Source organism: Pinus tabuliformis, chromosome 2_1, assembly GCF_031772625.1.
Source record: "Pinus tabuliformis cultivar Carrire ecotype Pingquan chromosome 2_1, CPIR1, whole genome shotgun sequence".
NCBI classification, from domain to species: domain Eukaryota; kingdom Viridiplantae; phylum Streptophyta; class Pinopsida; order Pinales; family Pinaceae; genus Pinus; species Pinus tabuliformis.
Genome location: NC_142299.1, coordinates 40,853,995 through 40,875,645, shown reverse-complemented (window position 1 = coordinate 40,875,645; position 21,651 = coordinate 40,853,995). Strand labels below are relative to the sequence as shown.

Genomic DNA, 21,651 nt, shown 5'->3' with positions numbered 1-21,651 from the left:
ACAAAACCAAATTACCTCTGTTCATGCTCAGAGAAGAGAGGATGTTGATTTTCCTCCACAGAAACCGCCCAAGACTCCTAAACTTGTGAACACGATGCACACTGATACCAAGAAACCTTCTAGTACCGCTGCTGTGATGAATCTTCTGGTGTGAAGGCCTTATCCCGAGCTGGTTCTTATAATCGATGGAGTGAAACTCCTCGTGAACCATCCCAACAATGGAATCATTACAGTTCAAGGCAACGTTAGTACCCCTACGCATGAAGAGACAGATACCGTCTTCGGTCTTTGTTGGAAATAATACTGAGAGGGGGGGGGTGAATCAGTATTATCAAATCAATAATCTTTTCATTTACTTTATCAGATTCATATATGCTACTTCAGTTAATGATACCCGCACGTATACACAACTGTGATTAATGCAACTAACGTATATCTAGTAAACTTATGATTCAGTTAGTTGATCTTCAATGAGTGTATCAACACATTATTAACCATATGAACAGTAAACAGGTGCAGTAAAACAGAACAGATCATCACACATAAGAAGCACACATGAACACAAGATATAAGGTGGAAACCCAATGTGGGTGAAAACCACCTGCTGCAATTCGTCTCTATCTTATTTTAATAAGAAACTTATTTTTACAATATTTCTGTACTGGTGCAGTCTTATACTAGCACGCAGGCTTCTACTTGCAGAAAGCTACCACCTTCTCTCGTTCTCCAGCTTCTCCTAGAAGGGAGCTACAACCCCCTTAGCTCTTGTACTAGCTGATGTACTAGTACGTAGGTGCTGACCTACAGAAGGCTACAACCTTCTCTTTTCTTCCAGGGACCACGTTTCATAAATTTTCATATTGGATACTCCTGAAGCACAACACCATAATTTGAAGGCCACATTTCATCCAATTTTCATACTGGACCCATCAACAACATTGAAGCTCAAAATCAATTACCACTGCGATACAACCAATCATCAATCTCTGAATCACCCAACACTGAATCACTGAAACCCTGTCAACAGAAACACAGTCACCAGAACACAGAGCAGATCACAGAACTCTGCAATAATATTCAGAGCCAGTTGTATCATCAAAAATCATGCATCAGAGTGCATACGCTACTTGGAAGAGCCGAACCAGCGTGTATACGCAACTTCACCAAAGCGAACTAGCGTATATGTCATCAAATACTTACTTATAACTTGACTGCACTTCCCGACTTCAGACATACCTAGATCATTACATACAAAAGGATAATTCGTGTGTTAGCAACAAGATCCAGTGTATTAGATCACATAAAGATAAGTCATTATGATCCTGATCCATTATTAGATCTCATCCATCAACACTGAAGCTCAACACAATCAACCAATCTGAATATGCAGAATACAGACACCAGTAAACAGTCACCAGAACTCAGAACTTTGCATCAACAACCAGAACCACTTGTAACTTCAAATATCATAGTTCATATGGTATACGCTACTTAGATGTATCTAACCTGCGTATATACGCGCTTTTATCAAAGTCAACCAGCGTATACATCTGTAAATATTCATTCATAATTTGCAGCTATTACAGACTTGAGTTATACCTAGGTCATAGTATTTACATAACATTTCATGTGTTAATATACAGATCAAGAATAAGCATGATCAAACCATATAGAGATGATTCTTTCCAAGCCATAAGATCCCGATCTATCATTAGACCTTGTCCTCCATCAACCACTGAGATTCCTCCTTGGCTTAGATCAAGAAAAGCATCATAAACCCATAACCTGTATACTGGATCTCACACTTCATCGGATATTCAAGACTTTTTCAGTGCCTTTGCCTAATGATCTTCTCCTCCTTTTATAGTCTTAGCCCTTATTCAATACCATGGTCCAAAACCACTTAGAACCAATACCTTGTACCTGGGGTCAATACCTCGGACCAAATACCATGGACCAATACCAAAATACCATGGACCCAAAAACTTAGTTTCCGACATGTACGCACTTTTCCGTGCGTGAAAGTGCGTGTATACACATACGCGTCTTCTACTCAATGAACCTGCGTATATACGCAGCTTGGTTAAGGTAAACCTACGTATAACTCTTTTTCTTTCATTCTGTGAGCCTGAATTGTGATTCAATACTGTTAACCTGTAGTACTTTGATCTTCATCATCAAGGACAACACCTGTATCATAATGTTAACTTGTTGCACTGTGAACTGTCATTTCCTTTGAACTGCCTTGCATCACATCTGTTAACACAACTACCATGTATTAATGTCACATCTGATATCTCTTGTGAAGATTCATCTAGTTACCATGTATAAGTGAGTTGTTCTGCTACAAGAGGGTTGCCATCAAGTACAACACATTCATCATAATGCCAACAATCTCCCCCTTTGGACTTGATGGCAACAACAACACCAAGTCACTCTCCCCCTTTGACATCAAGGGCAAAGGGCGGACCAAGATCTTCTCTCCCTTGATATACATTCTGTTGTCCATACTCCCCCTGAGTAAATGTTGAAATCTCTGATTGAGCTCCCCCTTTGTACATGCCAAGATGTACCAATCCATCCATGCTCCCCCTGAGCACATGCCGAGTATGCAAAATATTTTCAAGAGAATAACACGGCTCTACAACTCAACCAAGTGAGTATGACCTTCCTATCACCAATGACTCATACATACATCAATTTCCCAATCAAGTGGGGATACACTTGACTCATCCACCCAACCAAGTGGGGATATACCAATATTGACTCATCCACCCAACCAAGTGGGGATACACCAAAAGCTTATACATGATAAAACAAGAACATTACATCATCCATCCCAGGCATAGTGGGGGTAGAAATTACATCATATGACCAAAAGGGATTCAACACATGACTACAATAGACAGAGACAAACTATTACATCATGGGTCTTGATATGACCTTTACATTGAATGATATACATGAAATTTATAATAGAGACCAAATACCTAAACACGACCATGATACTCATCAACAACTACCATACACAATGTATGATCTGCTCCATAAGCATCTGTCAACAACATCCAGACCAACAACCTGTATATGTCCATTAGTGTAAATAACATCAACCTGTGACAAGGTATGTCTGCATCAATTCATCTTCTTGTTCTTGAGCATTGTCATAACCTTCCATGAATCAATTATGCATATGTCATACAAAATCATTCACATTATATCATATGTGAAAAACATCATAGTCATCACATCATCATCAAGATTTGCATGATCTTTTATACCCACATTTGATAATATCATGTCTTCAAATAGTTATGTCTCCATGTGATCTGCAATAACTCCATTATATTGGCCAACCAACAATGAAACTTCATGTATCTAGCATATTGTATATATCACTATGTATCTAGCAAACCTTGAGCTCAAGAACTTTTGTCAAGACTTCTTGATATCATCAACAACAACAATCCTCAATCATGTGAGAGCCAAGAACTATAGGAATCCTGCATCATAACTGTATTATATGATTTTTATGCATATGACAACAACAGCATATGAAGTTGTGTATTCAAGCTTTGTACTTCTCCTTATCCTTATGAAGATTACCATGTAAGCAACATATATGCATCATCAGATAATCAACCACAAATCTTATTTGAACACCAACTATGTAACCCCAAGAATCATATGAGATTTTGTTATGGACAACTCATAACCATATCATAGCAATATGTATCATTTAGCCATATAAGCATCATCACCAAGGACTTCAAACCATAATGCCAACAATGCATTATTCAAAGCATAAGCTCCCTCTGAAACTGTGCCATCTGTTTACTGTCAGATCTGATCATGCATATATCAGCAAGAAGTATCAAGGCATCATCATCATCAAGTTAGGATCAAAAACACTTCTAAACATCTTATGAGTATCAAGACATTTCCACACATCATCAGCAGATTGTAACCATTATCAAATAGAGCAAATAATGGACTGAATCATATCAGACCCTTTTTCCTGAGCCTGTCCCACTGCTTTTCCTCAAACTAACATGTACGTGACTGTGCAGTGACTAACTCGCTATACGCGTGACTTCTCTTCATGAAACTTGCGTATGATATTTAGAACACTGAAGTTTCACACTTTCAGCACCCTCTGAGTCTGTTATGTCTGTACATTGTGCTATGCCACATCTTTCTGATTGTACTTCCTTTTTCTTCCATATCTTCAAGTGCGATGGTGTTTTCTCCTTTTGGTATGGTGCCCGTACTTTGTTCCTGCATTCCTTTGCTATATGTCCAAGCTTGTTACATGCATAACATCTCATATGTTTCATATTCCTTCTATAGCAGTCAATGGCTTTGTGACCAAACATATTGCAAGAAAAACAATATCCCTTAAGGTACTTGGAACATGATGATCTTTTTGTGTGATGGTCTTGAACCATTCTTCTTCTGCATCTGGCTGCAACATGTCCAAAATTATGACATACATAACATTCAACATTATTCAATTGAGGAAATGACCGATTATCACTTCCATAGTTAGGAGTAAAAGATTTTCTTTGAGGAATTTCTTTCCTTGGTTGTTGATGGGATTGACCTCTCATCTCCTTGTTGAGCATTTCAGATTTTGCATTAGAGTCCCTTGTTTTAATTTGTGAACTAGATTCACCTTCAACAAATTCATGAAAACCAAGACCAATTTTGATGGCAGAAGACCTTTGACTACTAAGAATATCATCCAAGATCTTAGTACTATCTTGAAATCGTAAGAGCTTATCCTTTTCTTCTAATTTATCATTTGGAATATTTACCTCAATCTGATGTTGCTCTTCCTTTTCATGATACTGCTTCTTCATGATTCTTTTAGCTTTTCTTCCTTCTTCCAACTGATGGCTTAATTCAAGAACTTCGTTTTCTTGTTTTTCAAGAGCTTGGAGTAGTTCTTTATTCTGCTTATTTGATTCTTCAAGATCTTCTTTTAGCGAGAGGATCTTAGCTTCAAGACTTTCATAGTAACTGGATCTTTCTCTGAGTTTCTTGATTGTTGTGCTCCTTTCATTTACTTCATTTCTTAATGATGTCACTTCATCTTGTAGCTTTTGACATTGATCTTCCTTTTCCTTGAATAGCTTCCTTACTTTGTTTCCTTCCTCTAGTTGAGCTTTTAGTTTGGTAGCTTCTTCTTTGGAGGCACATTCCCTTTTGTCCAATAGATCTTGTTGATCTTTAATTTTGTCCGTAAGCCTTTTAAATTTTGTCTCTATTTGATATCTTTCATCCTCACCCATAAGAGCAAGTTCAATTGTTTCGCTATCACTTTCATCATCTTCAAGTGGATGGAGAAATGTATCACTAGAGGATAACAAACTCATACCTGATAGTTCTTTTGCTTGTTCATCTTCATTCTGAGGTGATTCTAAATCTGAAGTGTTGCTTCCACATATTCCCCAATCGATTCTTCCACTGTCATAGTTCCTCTGAGATGTCTTCTTCTTTTGAGGCGCTTTCTTCTTTAGCTTCTTTCCCATTGTTCTACGGATCTCCTTTAAGCGATCAAGCTTCTACCAAAGGACCTACTCTGATACCAATTGTTGGAAATAATACTGAGGGAGGGGAGGGGCGGGGTGAATCAGTATTATCAAATCAATAATCTTTTCATTTCCTTTATCAGATTCATTTACGCTACTTCAGTTAATGATACTCGCGTGTATACGCAACCGTGATTAATGCAACTAGCGTATATCTAGTAAACTTATGATTCAGTTAGTTGATCTTCAATGAGTGCATCAACACATTATTAACCATATGAACAGTAAACAGGTGCAGTAAAACAGAACAAATCATCACACATAAGAAGCACACATGAACACAAGATATAAGGTGGAAACCCAATGTGGGTGAAAACCACCTGCTGCAATTCGTCTCTATCTTCTTTTAATAAGAAACTTCTTTTTACAATATTTCTGTACTGGTGCAGTCTTATACTAGTACGCAAGCTTCTACTTGCAGAAGGCTACCACCTTCTCTCGTTCTCCAGCTTCCCCTGGAATGGAGCTACAACCCCCTTAGCTCTTGTACTGGCTGATGTACTAGTACGTAGGTGCTGACCTACAGAAGGCTACAACCTTCTCTTTTATTCCAGGGACCACGTTTCATAAATTTTCATACTGGGTACTCCTGAAGCACAACACCATAATCTGAAGGCCACATTTCATTCAATTTTCATATTGGACCCATCAACAATATTGAAGCTCAAAATCAATTACCAATGTGATACAACCAATCATCAATCTCTGAATCACCCAACACTGAATCACTGAAACCCTGTCAACAGACACACAGTCACCAGAACACAGAGCAGATCATAGGACTCTGCAATAATATTCAGAGCTAGCTGTATCATCAAAAATCATGCATCAGAGTGCATACGCTATTTGGAAGAGTCGAACCAGCGTGTATACGCGACTTCACCAAAGCGAACCAGCGTATATGTCATCAAATACTTACCTATAACTTGACTGCACTTCCCGACTTCAGACATACCCAGATCATTACATACAAAAGGATAATACGTGTGTTAGCAACTAGATCCAGTCTATTAGATCACATAAAGATAAGTCATTATGATCCTGATCCATTATTAGATCTCATCCATCAACACTGAAGCTCAACACAATCAACCAATCTGAATATGCAGAATATAGACACCAGTAAACAATCACCAGAACTCAGAACTTTGCATCAACAACCAGAACCACCTGTAATTTCAAATATCATAATTCATATGGTATACACTACTTGGATGTATCTAACCTGCGTATATACGCACTTTTATCAAAGTCAACCAGTGTATACATCTGTAAATATTCATTCATAATTTGGAGCTATTCCAAACTTGAGTTATACCCAGGTCATAGTATTTACAGAACATTTCATGCGTTAATATACAGATCAAGAATAAGCATGATCAAACCATATAGAGATTATTCTTTCCAAGCCATAAGATCTCGATCCATCATTAGACCTTGTCCTCCATCAACCGCTGGGATTCCTCCTTGGCTCAGATCAAGCAAATCATCATAAACCCATAACTTGCACACTGGATTTCACACTTCATCAGATATTCAAGACTTTTTCAGTGCCTTTGCCTAATGATCTTCTCCTCCTTTTATAGTCTTAGGCCTTATTCAATACCATGGTCCAAAACCACTTAGAACCAATACCTTGGTCTAAATACCTAGGGTCAATACCTCGGACCAAATACCATGGACCAATACCAAAATACCATGGACCCAAAAACTTAGTTTCCGACATGTACGCGCTTTTCTGTGCGTGAAAGTGCATGTATACACATACGCGTCTTCTGCTCAATGAACCTGCGTATATACGCAACTTGGTTAAGGTAAACCCGCGTATAACTCTTTTTCTTTCATTCTGTGAGCCTGAACTGTGATTCAATATTGTTACCCTGTAGTACTTTGATCTTCATCATCAAGGACAACACCTGTATCATAATGTTAACTTGCTGCATTGTGAACTGTCATTTCCTTTGAACTTCCCTGCATCACATCTGTTAACACAACTACCATGTATTAATGTTACATCTGATATCTCTTGTGAAGATTCATCTAGTTACCATATATAAGTGAGTTGTTCTGCTACAAGAGGGTTGCCATCAAGTACAACACATTCATCATAATGCCAACATTCTTAACTTGAAGGTGGGAATTATCCTGCAGCAAAATACGATGCTTGCGGTTCTGTTCAGAGGAGATATTCCTTGCAGCTCTAGGCAGATTTTCTAAGTTTTTCGTGTCAGGCATATGAAGGAGAATTTCCATTTGAATCTGCGCTGTACTGTTATCCCCTTTTTTAAATTGACTGTTATAGTTTACCAATCCTTGAATGATGAGCCAGTTCCCCATCGTAGGCTGGTTATGGAATTGGTTTGTCATAAACATCCTGATTTTCCCTGGCTGTCCCTACCCTTCTGTCCACTGCCTTGTTGGCGAGAGCATTTGCAGCTTGATTATGAGCTCTTAACACATGCTTGTATACCACTTTCCCTAGCAGATTAACATTATCATTGATTCTTTTCTTAATTTGATTTAAGGCTTGATTTTTGAAATCTCTTCCTGCTTCCATGGTAGCTATTATTATTGCAGAATCACCAATGATGATTGGGTCTTTCGCCTGAAGCTTTGTGAGGATGCTGGTGCCCATAAGCAGACCATAAGCCTCCGCCCTGTTGTTTGAAAGAGTCCCCAACCCCCATTCATACTTGGATACTGTGTCACCTTGCTGATCCAGGATTAGCCCACCTGCCCCAGCTCTTCCGGGGTTGTTTTTTGAGGCTCCATCAAAGAAGAGAATGTAGCTTCTTTGGTTTTTGATCCACCCCTCTATTTCCCTTTCATTGCCCCGAAGCTTCTAGTTTTATGGTTACTTCCGGTCGTCTTTGGAATATGGTTCCTAGCTGGGCCATCTAGGGGGATTTTGTTGTACCAGTTCTTTTCTACTTGTTGCCAACTAGTTTGAGCCATTGGTGGCACACCTTTAGCGCTGACCATTTCCTCAATTTGGGCCCAAGTTTTGGCTAGAATAGAACCTGAGCTAGGTTTTTTGCCCTTAAAGATGCATTTGTTTCTTGCCAACCAGATGTGCCAGCAAAGGGTGGAGGGGAGACATTTCCAGACACGCATAATGGCAGCCTTCTTTTTCTTAGCATAAGGGTAGCTATGTGTCCAGTTCTTATTTAAAGGAGACAGTTGCTTAATCGTGTCAATATTCACATCGATGGGGCTGATTATTTGCTTCCAGCACTGTCTAGCTACAACACAATTCAAGAATAGATGTTGGGTGCTCTCTTCTTCTTCTTGGAAAAGAACGCACATTGAAGGCCCATGGATGCCTTTTTTCCTCAAATTCTCAGCTGTAAGTATCCTGCCTTTCAGCAAGGTCCAAGCGAAAAACTTGATTTTAGGAAGGAATTCATTCTTCCAAACAGCTGACCAGAGGTTCCAATTATCGTAGTTGTTGTGGTTACGGAGGAAATTGTATCCAGATTTGACAGTGTAAGTTCCTCCACTAGGATCCCAGATATCGCTGTCCATACACTTTTTATTTATCGGAGCTGAGCCATAGAGCAGAGCCTTCAACTCTTCCCACTGGGCAGAGAGACGGTTTGGAAGAGGAGGCTTTTTCCAAGCAATCCATCTATTTTGATCCCACTTCGAGATAGAGAATAAGGAGGATATGCCCTTCTCCTCCAACTAGTCTTGGAGGTCTCTCAAGTTGTGGTTTCTTTTTAAGGGAGTTGTACCCATAATTCTGTCATTCCAAATGGAAGTGTTTTCTCCATTCCCAGGATTTTTTTGAGATTTTATCTTTAATGTGAGGAATAGTTTTTTTAATAAGATTCCAAATTTGTGTGCAAGGACGATCAGGGATCAGCTCGTTGAGTAGCATGGACCTTTGATCGTTAAGATATTTCCTAGCCAAGGCTTCACCCCACCATTGATCTCGCCCATTTAGCATGTGCCAGACAAACTTGATACCAAGAGCCTTACTTGTTAAGCTTGGAAGACGGATGGAGATGCCTCCAAAGTCGAAGGGAAGTGTCACTTGATCCCACCGAACCAATCTGAACTTTTTGGAGTCTTGCCTCTCACCCCGCCAAAGGAAGCCTCTGATAATAAGCTCCATTTGCTTATGAATACTAGCACGGGCCAGAGTTAAGGCATATTGGTAAATAGGCAAAGCCGAGAGAAGAGCTTTGATTAAGATGGTTCTGCCAGCCAAGTTTAACCACATCATTCCCCAACTTTGAATTTCCCCCCACTTTCTCTACTTGTTTGTTCCAAATCTCTGTCTTAATCCCTTCTTTGGCCAGCGGTAACCCCAAATATATGAAATGACTCCATTTTTGCTGAGCTGGGATTTCCATGATTTGCGAGATCCTTTGCATAATATTGTTTGGCACATTCCAGGTGTATATTCTACATTTTTTATTATTCAATAGACCTCCAGATGCAACTAGGAAGTCATCTAACACTTTTTTGAACCTTTTGGCTATAATACTAGAGGCACCCCCAATCAGGAGTATATCATCAGCGAAGAGCAAGTGATTTATTTCTTTAACCCCGTGAGCTATTCTAATACCAGTGATTTCCCTTCTTATTCTCTGATTTTCCAGCTGTATACTAAGCGATTCTGCCATAATGATGTAAAAAAAGGGAGAGAGCAGGCAACCCTGTCTCAACCCTCTAGTGCTGCGAAAGTATCTGCTGGGCCTGCCATTAATTAACGTTGCAATCCAAGGATTGGAGATGCACGCTTCAATGATCCCAATAAATTTGGGGGAAATGCCAAACTTTTGAAGAGCTGCAACAAGAAAGCGATGGCAAACACGATCAAAAGTGTTAGCCATATCCATCTTTGTCACCATCCCTCTTTCGTTGTTTTGGATGCTGCTATGGATAGCTTCTTGTATAAGGATCACATTGTCTGTTATTTGCCTTTTTGGGACGAAGCCCCCTTGGTTTTCAAAGATGATATAAGGTGGAATTTTTTAAAAGCGGTTTGCCAAAATCTTAGTAATGATTTTGTAAGAGGAGTTGCAGAGCGATATTGGTTTGAATCTATTGAAGGAGGTAGGATTTGGCTTTTTGGGGATGAGGGCCAAATGAGAGGTTTTGGTTTTTCTCCCACTTTGTGTTTTTTGAAGACATTCTTAATCTTACAGACCAAGTCTTTTTTAATTGTCTCCCAATGGCTCTTATAGAAAGCAATGGTGAATCCATTAGGGCCTGGAACTTTTTCTGGGTGCATGCTCCATATTGCCTCCCTTATTTCCTCTGCTGTTACCTCCTTTTCAAGCTCACTGTTTTGCTGTTCACTAACTTTGCTGTTGATTTGCTGAAGAAAATCAGCGTTGTCCACTTGCTGCTCCCCAGCTGTGAGGAGGTTTTTAAAGTGATTATGAGCTGCCTCTTTTATTTCTTCTCTTCCCGTTATTTCCTGTCCTTCCACTTGTATTTTGTCAATTTGATTGCCCACTCGTCGAATCTTGAGGTTATTGTGAAAAAAAGCAGTGTTCTTGTTCCCCGCTTGAATCCAGAGGCATCTAGACTTTTGCCTGAGTTCCTCCTCTTCGTGTCTATTTTGCTTGTAGAGGGCCAAAAACATTTCTGTTTCATGGGCTTTGTCTTGTTCAGTGTCTTGCTGACTTTCTTTTCCTTTGTTTCACTTTTCCAGTTTCTCTTGCAGCTTTGCTTCTTTTTTTTTCTTGTCCCTGAGAGCTTCTTCTCTGGCCCACATTTTAATTTTTGCTCTCACATTTTTTAGCTTGGTTTCCCATACGTACTGTGGGGAGCCCAACACCTCTGCGTCCCAACTTTCTTTTATTATATTCCCAAAGCTTTCCTTGCTGTCCCAAATTTTGCTATATTTGAATGGGATCGGGCCTTGATTCTCCTAATTGTCCAGAATGAGCACGACCGACTTATGGTCAGAAGCTGAAGCATGCACGATTTTGCTTTTAATGGACGAAAAACTTGCTGCTATATCCTCTTGAATCAAAATTCTGTCAAGCCTTTCCTTTATATTATGAGCACCCGCTCTTTTGTTGTTCCATGTGAATTTCCAATTGCTTGGAGGGATATCCAGAAACTTATGCTTAGCAATAATATCCTCCAAGGCTGCTCTTGAAGGGTCGCCAAAGTATTTACGTCTTAGCTTCTCCTCTATATTTCTTATCAGATTTAGGTCACCTCCAATGACTAGATTATTTATTTGAACATCTTGTACCTCTTCTTTTAATGACTCCCAACATAAAGCTTTGTCTCTGTAATGATTTGGGGAGTAGATGTTTATAATGGTATATTTGATGTTTGTGCTCTTCTTCGTTAAATCTGTCCTGACCCAACTGCTGTTGAGTTTTTAGCTGACAAGTTCCCATTTCCATTTGTTCCACAACGTGCCAATGCCTCCTGAGGACCCGCTGGAGTCTATGGCTATTCTTTCATAATTTTTTTGTGATGCTATCAAGTTTTGAATCTCTTGGTTGCTGATTTTGGTCTCTTGGATAATTAAGATATCAGGCTGTTCCTGCTTTATTAGGTCTCTTGTTGCGTTGAGTTTTAGAGCAGAACCCAACCCCCTACTATTCCAAGAGACCAAGATCATTTTTTACTCGGTTTGTGATGGTTCCCAACCTTTTCTTTCTGCTGCGTTTTCTCCCCACTTCCTTTCTATTTGCCAAGGAAGGAGTCCATTGATTGTTGGGTGCCAATGGCCATATCCTTTGCTGTTGCCTCATTTCTGAGTTCCTTGTTGGATTTTCTCCCCGCTTTTTTTGGCTATTCCAAAGCATTGTTTGTTTCTTTGACTTTATTTCTAGTGAGGATTCAGTTGATGGAGAGGGGGGGAGGAGAGGGACTGAGGGGTGGGGATGAGATACTGGCTATAGCATTGGGCTGGGAGGGGGAGTGGAGGGATGGAGGGTCTTTGTCCAGGAGTTCGAAAGGATTAGAGGACGGATCGACCGAAGGGGTCGGGTTTATGGGGGGGTTCGAGGTAGAAGTAGTGTTTCCATGAGGTTGAGTGGGGTTCTGGGAAGCTTGTTTATTACCAGGTTTCTTCCTTTTCACTTTTTCCCAAGTGTTTTCTTGGGCTTCTACATTCTCAACTGTCTCCACATCCTTTAGTTTGCTACACCTATTTGCGAAATGACCATACTCATGACATACTTTGCATTTGAAGGGAATTTTTTCGTAGTCCAGCTGCTGGATGTGCGTCCATTGATCCACTTTGAGTTTTATTGCCTCCGGTAGTCCTTTTCCCAAATCTACTTCCACACAGATTCTGGCGCAAGTGTGCATGTTATCTTTTGGTTCACATCTGTCAATATACTTGCCTACCGCGTTCCCTATAGCTTTGACCGACTCATCACCCCAACAGTGGAGAGGGAGATGCGGCAGCCTGACCCAAACCGGCACAACGTTTGGTATGTCCATCTCGGGGTCAAAGTCCAGAGACCATCTGTTCAAATACAAGCCTCTCGAATCCATGAAGTATGGTCCATTCCTGAATATAAGGTTCCTGTCTTCTTTGGATTCAAATAAAAATGTATAGTATCCCCTTCCGCAGAACCTAATAGCGATTTTCCCTTGTATGTTGGCGCTCCAGTTTCTCTCCACCCATTTTTGGACTGCTCTTGGGGAGGGCCACAGACCAGTAAATTGCCCAACCAATCCCCGTTCAGCCAGATAAATGGTTGCTTTCCGAGGGAGAGTTGGAGGTAAGGATATCTTAGGTATGTCATCTAGCTCTTTGACAAATTTTCTTGAGGGTGGCCTGGCTTTTGGAGCTCCATGTTCTGCTATTAGAGAGGCAAAAGCTGCTTCTTGATTGGATTCTTCATTCGAAGAAGGGGAGCCATCCCCAGTCAGGAGAGGCATGGAGCAGGGGGAAGCTCAGCAGCAGGACGCTGCCAAGCGCGAGGGCAGAGAGCAGAGAGCAGCCCAAAAAGAACGGGCCAGAGGGAAAGAGCCAGTAGGAGGGAGGGGAGCCCAATAGCAATAGGCTGCCAGGTCGGGTAGTTGCAGGAGGCAGCGTGAGAGGTAGGGGCTAGGTCACAGGTGCGCGCGCAACAACTCTCTGCAATTAGTTTGATCTGTGCCCTAAAATCCGCACTTTGTTAATAGAAAGAAAGAAATAAATTATTTTTAACATCCACAAGGCTAAAGATAGCCTATGGGACATATTGCTTCTTCATTTGCTTGATGTATTTGAACAAAAAATGCATGCTCTTTCCTCCCACACTTCCTTTGGCCTTTTCCAGCGCACTGTTTCACAAAGGAGTTGATGAAAATTAGTCCTTAACTGAGCAATAATAATTTTGGCTCTCCAAGGGATATTGGCCTCTATGTATGCTTTTGGTTGATGACTATGAGTGGGATTAAACATTTCAATATAGTAATTTTTCTTTCTTCCTAGCTCCTTATCCCAAGTACACATGTGGAACTTTTCCATAACAAAAGCTTTTATCTCTTTGTTGTTTATGGGACACACATTCAAGCCATTACCCCATTTACTAAACCATTTGTTATTTTGCTGCTTCCAAGTTTTTTGCTTTTGCACAATCTATCATTAAAGACAACCTTAGGCCATCTACCCTCTTCCATTTGCTCAATTTTTTTTAAATACCTTATGACTCGCACCATAGCAATTGCTTCAATAGGAGCAGTCCCTGTTTCACTTAACAAGATATCATAAGGAACTGCACTTTTAATCTTAAATTTGTTTGTAATCAAATGCTTCTAAATTTTCTCAATTTGTCTCCACTGCATGTCGGATGTACTGCTGGCCCATAGTTCACAACCATAGAGAATCATTGGAATCATTAGAAGCCCAAAAAGAGTTTGAGTGGTTTTCCAGTCCCATAACTCTGCTTCTATACACCTATTTTGAAAAGCATAAAATGCTTTCCAACCCCCCAAAGTTCTCTTCTTTCTACAACCATTCTAGCTTAGATTTTTGTTGAAGTCAATTATGAGGTATTTGTAATCCGCAACTTCTTCCAGAATGTTGCCTTCAAAGTAGAACTTATGCTGGTTATGTTTTCTTTTCTTAGAGAAGACCACTACTTTCATTTTGCTGATATTGACTTTCATCCCCACACCTACAAAAATGCTCAAGGGATAATAAGTGCTCTTGCAAACCAAGAGCCAATTTAGCAATCAAAATGAGGTCATCTACATACAAAAGAAGCCTTATAACAAACTTGCCCAAATAGATACCATCACCCCCTTGCAAATTTAACCACTCTTCAAGCTTGTCGATATATAAACCAAAAAGGGTAGGAGATAGTGGACAACCTTGCTTGACCCCAATATCGCTTCTAAAACTTTCAGGAATGCTTGCTGAAGTTCTAATTTTGACTTTCACCTCTTCATACAGCCTATGCACAATTGCTCTCAAATGTTTAGGAACCCCAAGCTCCTCCATTCCGTGTCAAAGCTTATCCCTAGGAATCGAGTCAAACGCTTTTATGAAATCAACAAAGCAACAAAAGACTTCTTCCTTTTTCTCTCAAACTTTTTCAATGATGTGCCTTAAATTTATACAATGATCAACTGTGGAATGTTTAGGTCTAAAACCTGCATGTCCTTTAGCACACTTATCTCTTTCTTTTGCCCACTTGCTAATTTTGTTTTCTAGCATGCTTCCAAATAGCTTTGCAAACAAAGGGTTTATCATGATGGTCCTATAATTGGAGGGATTATTGATGTGACAGCTCTTGAAAAGAGGTATTGCTAGACTAGTTGTCCAATTTGTGGGGAGCCCTTGTTGTATGATGATGTTGAAGATTTTTGTAATGTGAGAGCAAGAATCGTTGAGCCCCACTTTAGATATTCTGCTTGGAGTTTAGCTAAGTCTTTTTCTTTTCCAACACCCAACTTCTTTGATACTCATCTCTAGCTCTTGTACTGTGAAGAGTTTAGTATCAGTGTTGACCAAGGGGGGAGGGTCAACCTTGGGAACCTGCTCATAGAGTTGTCTTGCATAGTCAAACCATTTAGAAGCTGTAACATTATTTCCAATTTGTATCTTTTTCGGTTTAAGCTCCTTCAAAAATAATTTGGGATTAGTTTTCCCAAGGAAGATTAGTTCTTCCCTCCTTGAAACCATGAAATTGGACTTTTTCTTGCTTGATAACTGCTTGTAAGCTTTGAGCTTTATGTTATCCTTGTTTGACTCTTTCCACATTCTCCTTGCCTTTTTGCATTCCTCGTCAAACCAAGCATTAATCAGAAAGCAATTTGTTTCAGACTTCTTAATTTTTGTTCTTTTGCACTTTGCAAGTGCGCATTGAATTACATGTGTTAATTCATGACTATGAAGGTTGTGAATTGTAATTTTCTCCTTCTCAAAGAGCCTCTCTAGCGTCATTTTGAAGGTACTACAATTTTCTAGGGTTAAAAGAATTCTGCCTTGTGGGAGATTTTGTTGGACATGTTGAATTTTTGACTAATTGTTTCTTTCCAATCCAAGAGAAACATAAATAAATTAGCTTGTGATCTGATTTCAAATCCCACAGTTGATCTCCAACCAAAACTTCTTTCATTTTCTCACACAAACCATGCGAGCAAATTACATAATCTACCACACTTGCTCCATTGTAAGTATTGCAAGTGAAATTATCGGACTTTGCCCATCTAGTCAAGCCCTTACAAATGACTAAATCAAAGGCCCCACATAGAATAAGCAATTGTTCACCAAAGAGATTGCAGCCCTTGTCCTCTGAAATTCTTTCCCACTGATGATTACTTTCTTCTGTAAGCCAAATAGGGTCACAATCATCTTTATAACAAAGAATGCTATCTTGCTCACTTGCAGTCCTAGCATTGAAATCACCCACTATAAGGACTTCACCTAGCTGTGAATATGTTGCAATATCTACTTTTAAAGCTGCAAATGGATCTTTGTGGTCAAGCCCTCTACCTTTGTAGATTTTTGAAACCTGTGGCGCAAAATAGCATGTTGCAATTCTGATGTGGTTTCCATTTTCTGATATTTTAAACTAAATGAATTGCTTATTTGAGTCTTCTTTTTCTAACTGAATGAGATGACCTTCTTTCTCCCTTACTAAAACCATGATACCCCTATGCCCTTTGCCATTCCCTGCTGCCTTGTTCCACACTGCCATCTTCCAATATCCTTCAAACCGAGGTGTCTTGCACCTTTCATGCTCATGTGTTTCTATGAGGTAAATTATGTCTCTATCTTCTGCAATAGGCCCTAACCTAGGTCCTCGTCTCCATGGATAACCTTTGCAGTTCCAACAAACTAATCTTAAGGAAACCCTGGTATGACTTGATTGCTATTTATTTTGACATGCAAGACTCACATTTGAGTCTTTGTCCTTGCTTTCCCATATTGACCTTGCTTTCTGATTTCCATTTGAAGAGTTTGTTGCCTCTTCTTTATTACCATCTTGCTACTCTGTTTTGGAAGGAGGTCCAAATCGCGCTATCACAGCTTTGCCTTTATAAATCCATGCTCTCTTGCTTTCATCTCTTGTTGCCTTAACCTTTAAAATTTCCTCCCTTTTTGTTGTTGTTGTTTTACAGTTAAATCTTCTTCTATGAAAAAACGAGAACCCCTCAAGAGATGTTTCTTACTTAGAATGATATATTTATCACGCAAGCTAGGCATAATGACTTTTATGGGCCTGGCTCTGTCCCCGTTAAACTTACCCACCCTCCATGCTTGGCATATTTGTCCTTGCCATATCAACTTGTATTTCAAGAAGTCTCTTGCAAGGTCAAGAGTACATTCATTTTTCCCATAGTCTTTCACCCCTTTAATAATTATGTTTGCTGCCCGATTTTGTCTTTCCTTGCCTTCACTATCTTGCATGTTGCCAACCTGAATATTTGTTTCTCATTCCTTATTAGCAGAATTGCTAATAACTTGAGCCCAAGTTTTGGAAACTTTGGTGGAATCTCCTTTCGTTTATTCTTTTGTGTTCTCTTCATGGTTGTTTATTTGGGCAATCATTTTCCCTTTATCCTGAGATGATTTCACATTCACCACCTCTGTACTTTCCACTACAGATTTCTTTATGTTTTGCACATCCCCCTTCATGTGTTGCAATTCTGTCTTCCCTATCAGGAGAGCTTCCTGTAGCAATGCCACCTGTTCTTTTAAAACTTTATTTCTTTCTACTAAAGCCTTGTTCTTGGCTGTCATTATATGAATTTTATGATCTCTTTCCTACCCTTTAGCTTCTAAAACCTCCGACCTTTGTTTTGCATTTAACAATTCTTTCACCTAAAGATCAGATGACCAAGTGAGAGGTGTGGATGTGGGACTATTTAAGGCAGAATAATCAATGAATTTTCCTCTGGACTTCTTGTTGCCACGTGCTTGTAGAGGAGATCTGTTTGAGTGCATTTTGCGAAGGGCTCGAGTACTTTTTTTTAGACCGTTTCTTCCTTGTTTTCTCCCATTTTAGACGGGCTATTCTTCGTTTTAAAATGCCTCGATATTGTTTGGCATTGACCTAAACCCACTTCCCAGCTTTGGCGGATGATGCAATTTTCACTTGTCCTAAATCATTTGTCTCCACATGTTCTGAAATTTCTTGTTCCTTTGTCATGTTTGAATGCATTTGCTGCTCCTTACTTGTTGCTCGATACTTCTGCTGCATAAAAGCTCCTTGCTCTCACACTGCTCATTGTTCACTGCTCACTGCTCTCATTACTGACCATACTGCTCACACTGCTCATTGCTCATTGCTCTCACTGCTGACCACACTGCTCACACTGCTCTAACAACTGCACTGAACAAACGAGAACTCATTGTCATTCCAAGAGAAACCTTCAAACGAACAAATCTGCAACGAAATACAAAAATCGAAGGCCTGTTTTCCTCCAAAATCTTAAAAAATAATGAGAATTTCAAAAGCTAAAGCACACTGCTATTGGACAAAAACCAAACGGTTCCAAACCCTCCCTACAAGTTGCGCTACCTGCGGCTACCTGCAATTAGCTCTGTGCTTCTGATGAATGATGAGATATAAGAGGTAATATGACCGCATGCTGCTATTGGACAAAAACCAGACTTATGATTTTGAAAATACAGGAAATTTCCGCATTTGATGTGTGTTGGGGGTACGCAAACCCCGTGAAGCATTAAAGCACCTAAACGTCATCGTTCCAAAGTTTCAAAAAGGAGTCACATGGGGTCACATTTGAAAGTCAAAGTTATAAATTTTTAAAGGTTATGTGGGTTTTTTTTGGTGTCTAATATGAAGTTCGTGACCATCCTTATAAGACAGAAACTTTATATGCAAAAGGGATAGAGAGGCTTAAAGTGTTTCGAAATTTTTTCTTTAATTATTTTTTAAAATAAGGTTTTTTAGAAAGGGGTTTTGAAAGTTTAAAGCCTTACAGTCTTTTTTTGTTGAGAAAGAGCTTTATTAAAAAGGCTTTTTAAAAGGGCTTATAAAGTTCTTTTTGCAAAAGAGGGTTTTATTATTTGAAGAGTATTTTTTAAAGAAATATGACTTTCACAAATTTCCAGCCTCATTTTCCATTGTTTACAGGGAATGATTATGATGTGAGGGCCATTAAGATGGAGACCATGTTGAAGGCTCATGATGTTTGGGATCATGTCTAGTTTGGGTTTTCAGAACCTAAAGATGAAGTAGAACAACAAGATTTCACTAATGCAGAGAGGGAACTATGGAAGAAATACAAAAAGAAAAATGCACAAGTGTTGCAGCTTATTCAACAAGAGTGGACCGAGCAGTTTTCCATAAAATTATGATCACATCTTCAAAAAAGACAACATGGGAGACCTTGACAACAAGCTATAAAGGTATGGCAAAAGTCAATATTGATAAGTTGCAAAATATAAGAAGAGATTTTGAAAGTCTGTGGATGAAAGAGACAAAGGACATCGATTCATTCATGAATCAGGTCATGACTGTCATAAATCAGTTAAAAATTTATGGTGAAGGTATTAAATATCAAACAGTGGTTGAGAAGGTCTTCATATCTTTGTCTTCCAAAGTGGATGTTGTGGTATAAAAGAAGCCAAGGATTTGGAATCATTGACAGTTAATGAGTTGATGGGATCACTTCTATCACATGAGGCAAGGATAGACAGAAATAAGGATTCCACTTTAGAAACCGCTTTCAAAAGTTAGGTTTCTATTTCAAGAGACAGAGGTCGAGGCAGAAGGAGATCGAGAAGCAAAGGACGAGGCGGAAGACATGGTGGCCAGAGACATGGCCGAGAAGAGCATGAACATGAAAGTGGAAGCAACAACAGAAGCTTCAACAATAATAAAAGAGTTGACAAATCAAAGGTGAGATGTTATTATTGCAATAAATTTGGTCACTATGCCCGTGATTATAGTAAGAGGATAGTTGATCAAGGAAACTAGAGAGCTAATGTCATTACAGAGAATACTAACTCCATGTTCCTATATTTCCATACCATGCATGAACCTTTTGATAATGTGTGGCTATTAGAAAATGTTTGCAATAACCACATGTCAGGAAACAAGAATTTGGTTGCAAATTTGGATCAATTTGTGAAGACAGAGGTAAAGTTGGGGACTAACAAGACTGTGGATGTAGATGGAAAAGGAGTGGTCAACATTTTGACCAAGCAGGGGGAGCTGAAGAAAATCTCAGAGATATATTATGTCTCTGGTCTCAAACATAATCTAATAATTGTTGGTCAATTGACACAGAAAGGATACAAAGTTATCTTTTAAGGACAAGAGTCTTTTATGTATGACAAGCCCCCAAGAAATAAATTGATAGTAAAGGTGAAGATGACGAGGAAAAAACTTTTCCTCTAATCATGAATTACAATGGTCAGGTTAGTTCATTTAAGGTTGCATGTTCTAATGATTATTGGTTATGGCACTTTCGGTTTGGACACTTACACTTCTCTATTTTAAGATTGTTGCAGTAGAAACAGATGGTCAGAGGATTACCCCCCATCAAAGAACCTGCTAGTACTTGTGAGTGTTGCATCTTGGGAAAGAAATACCATGAGAGTTTTCCAAAGGGAGTTGCATACAGAGCAAAGAAATCACTTGAGCTGGTGTATACAGACTTGTGTGGACCTATGAGGACACAATCGATTGGTGGTAGTTGTTACTACCTCACTTTCATTGATGATTATAGCATAAAGACTTGGGTTTACTTCCTAAAGTAGAATTCTAAAACTTTTGCAAAGTTCAAAGAATTCAAATCCTTAGCATAGAACCAAAGTGATTGGCAACTCAAGGTATTGAGGTTATATTGTGGTGGAGAATATGATTCGAAGGCATTCCATGATTACTACAAACAACATGGAATCAGAAGACAATTTACAACTAGATAATCACCGCAGTAAAATGGTGTAGCAAAGAGAGAGAACACGACAATTATTAACATGGCAAGGAGCATGTTGAAAGGAAGAAACTTATATAATGAGTATTGGGTAGAAGCAATTGCATGTGTTGTTTATGTGATAAACAAATTTCTACAAAGAGCTTGATGAAAAGAGTACCAGAGGAAGCATGGTCAGGTATGTCTTGTTACATATCTCATCTCAGAGTGTTTGGATGTGTAACTTATGCACATGTGCCTAAAGAGCTAAGAGGCAAGTTGGATGATAAAAGTGAAAAATTCATATTTATTAGTTATATTGAGCAATCAAAAGCTTGCAAATTGTATAATCCTATCACCAAGAAGACGATAATTAGCAGCGATGTTGTGTTCAAAGAACAAGAGTCATGGAATGGGAGTATAGACAAGACAGTTGATGCACAAGTGCCACTTATGGAAGAAGAGGTTGTAGCAGAAAAGGAGCAACAAGAATCACAGTTGAAGACACCAAACAGAGTCACACTAGGAATGACTCCAAGATTTTCTGAGCAGCATGGATCTTCAAGCAGATCAACAGATCAAAATTCTCCAAGCAGTGAATCAGGGGATGAGTCAAGCAATGGTAAGAGAAAAATGAGAAATATGAAAGATATTTATGATGATTTGGACATTAGTTCAAACTTTCCATTATTGTCATTCCAACCTTCCTCGTTTGAAGAAGCAACCAGAGATAAAAATTGGGTGC

The 21,651-nt window shown here is 39.3% G+C and overlaps 1 protein-coding gene and 1 pseudogene across 1 annotated transcript in view; one reads left to right on the top strand and one right to left on the bottom strand.

Moving 5' to 3' along the window:
- Positions 1–11,193, bottom strand: part of LOC149198672 (protein phosphatase 1 regulatory inhibitor subunit PPP1R8 homolog) — a 28,233-nt pseudogene extending 17,040 nt beyond the window's left edge.
- LOC149198671 (uncharacterized) overlaps positions 1–21,651 on the top strand; it is a 153,592-nt gene that overhangs the window by 43,539 nt on the left and 88,402 nt on the right. The gene's annotated exons all lie outside the window — the stretch shown is intronic.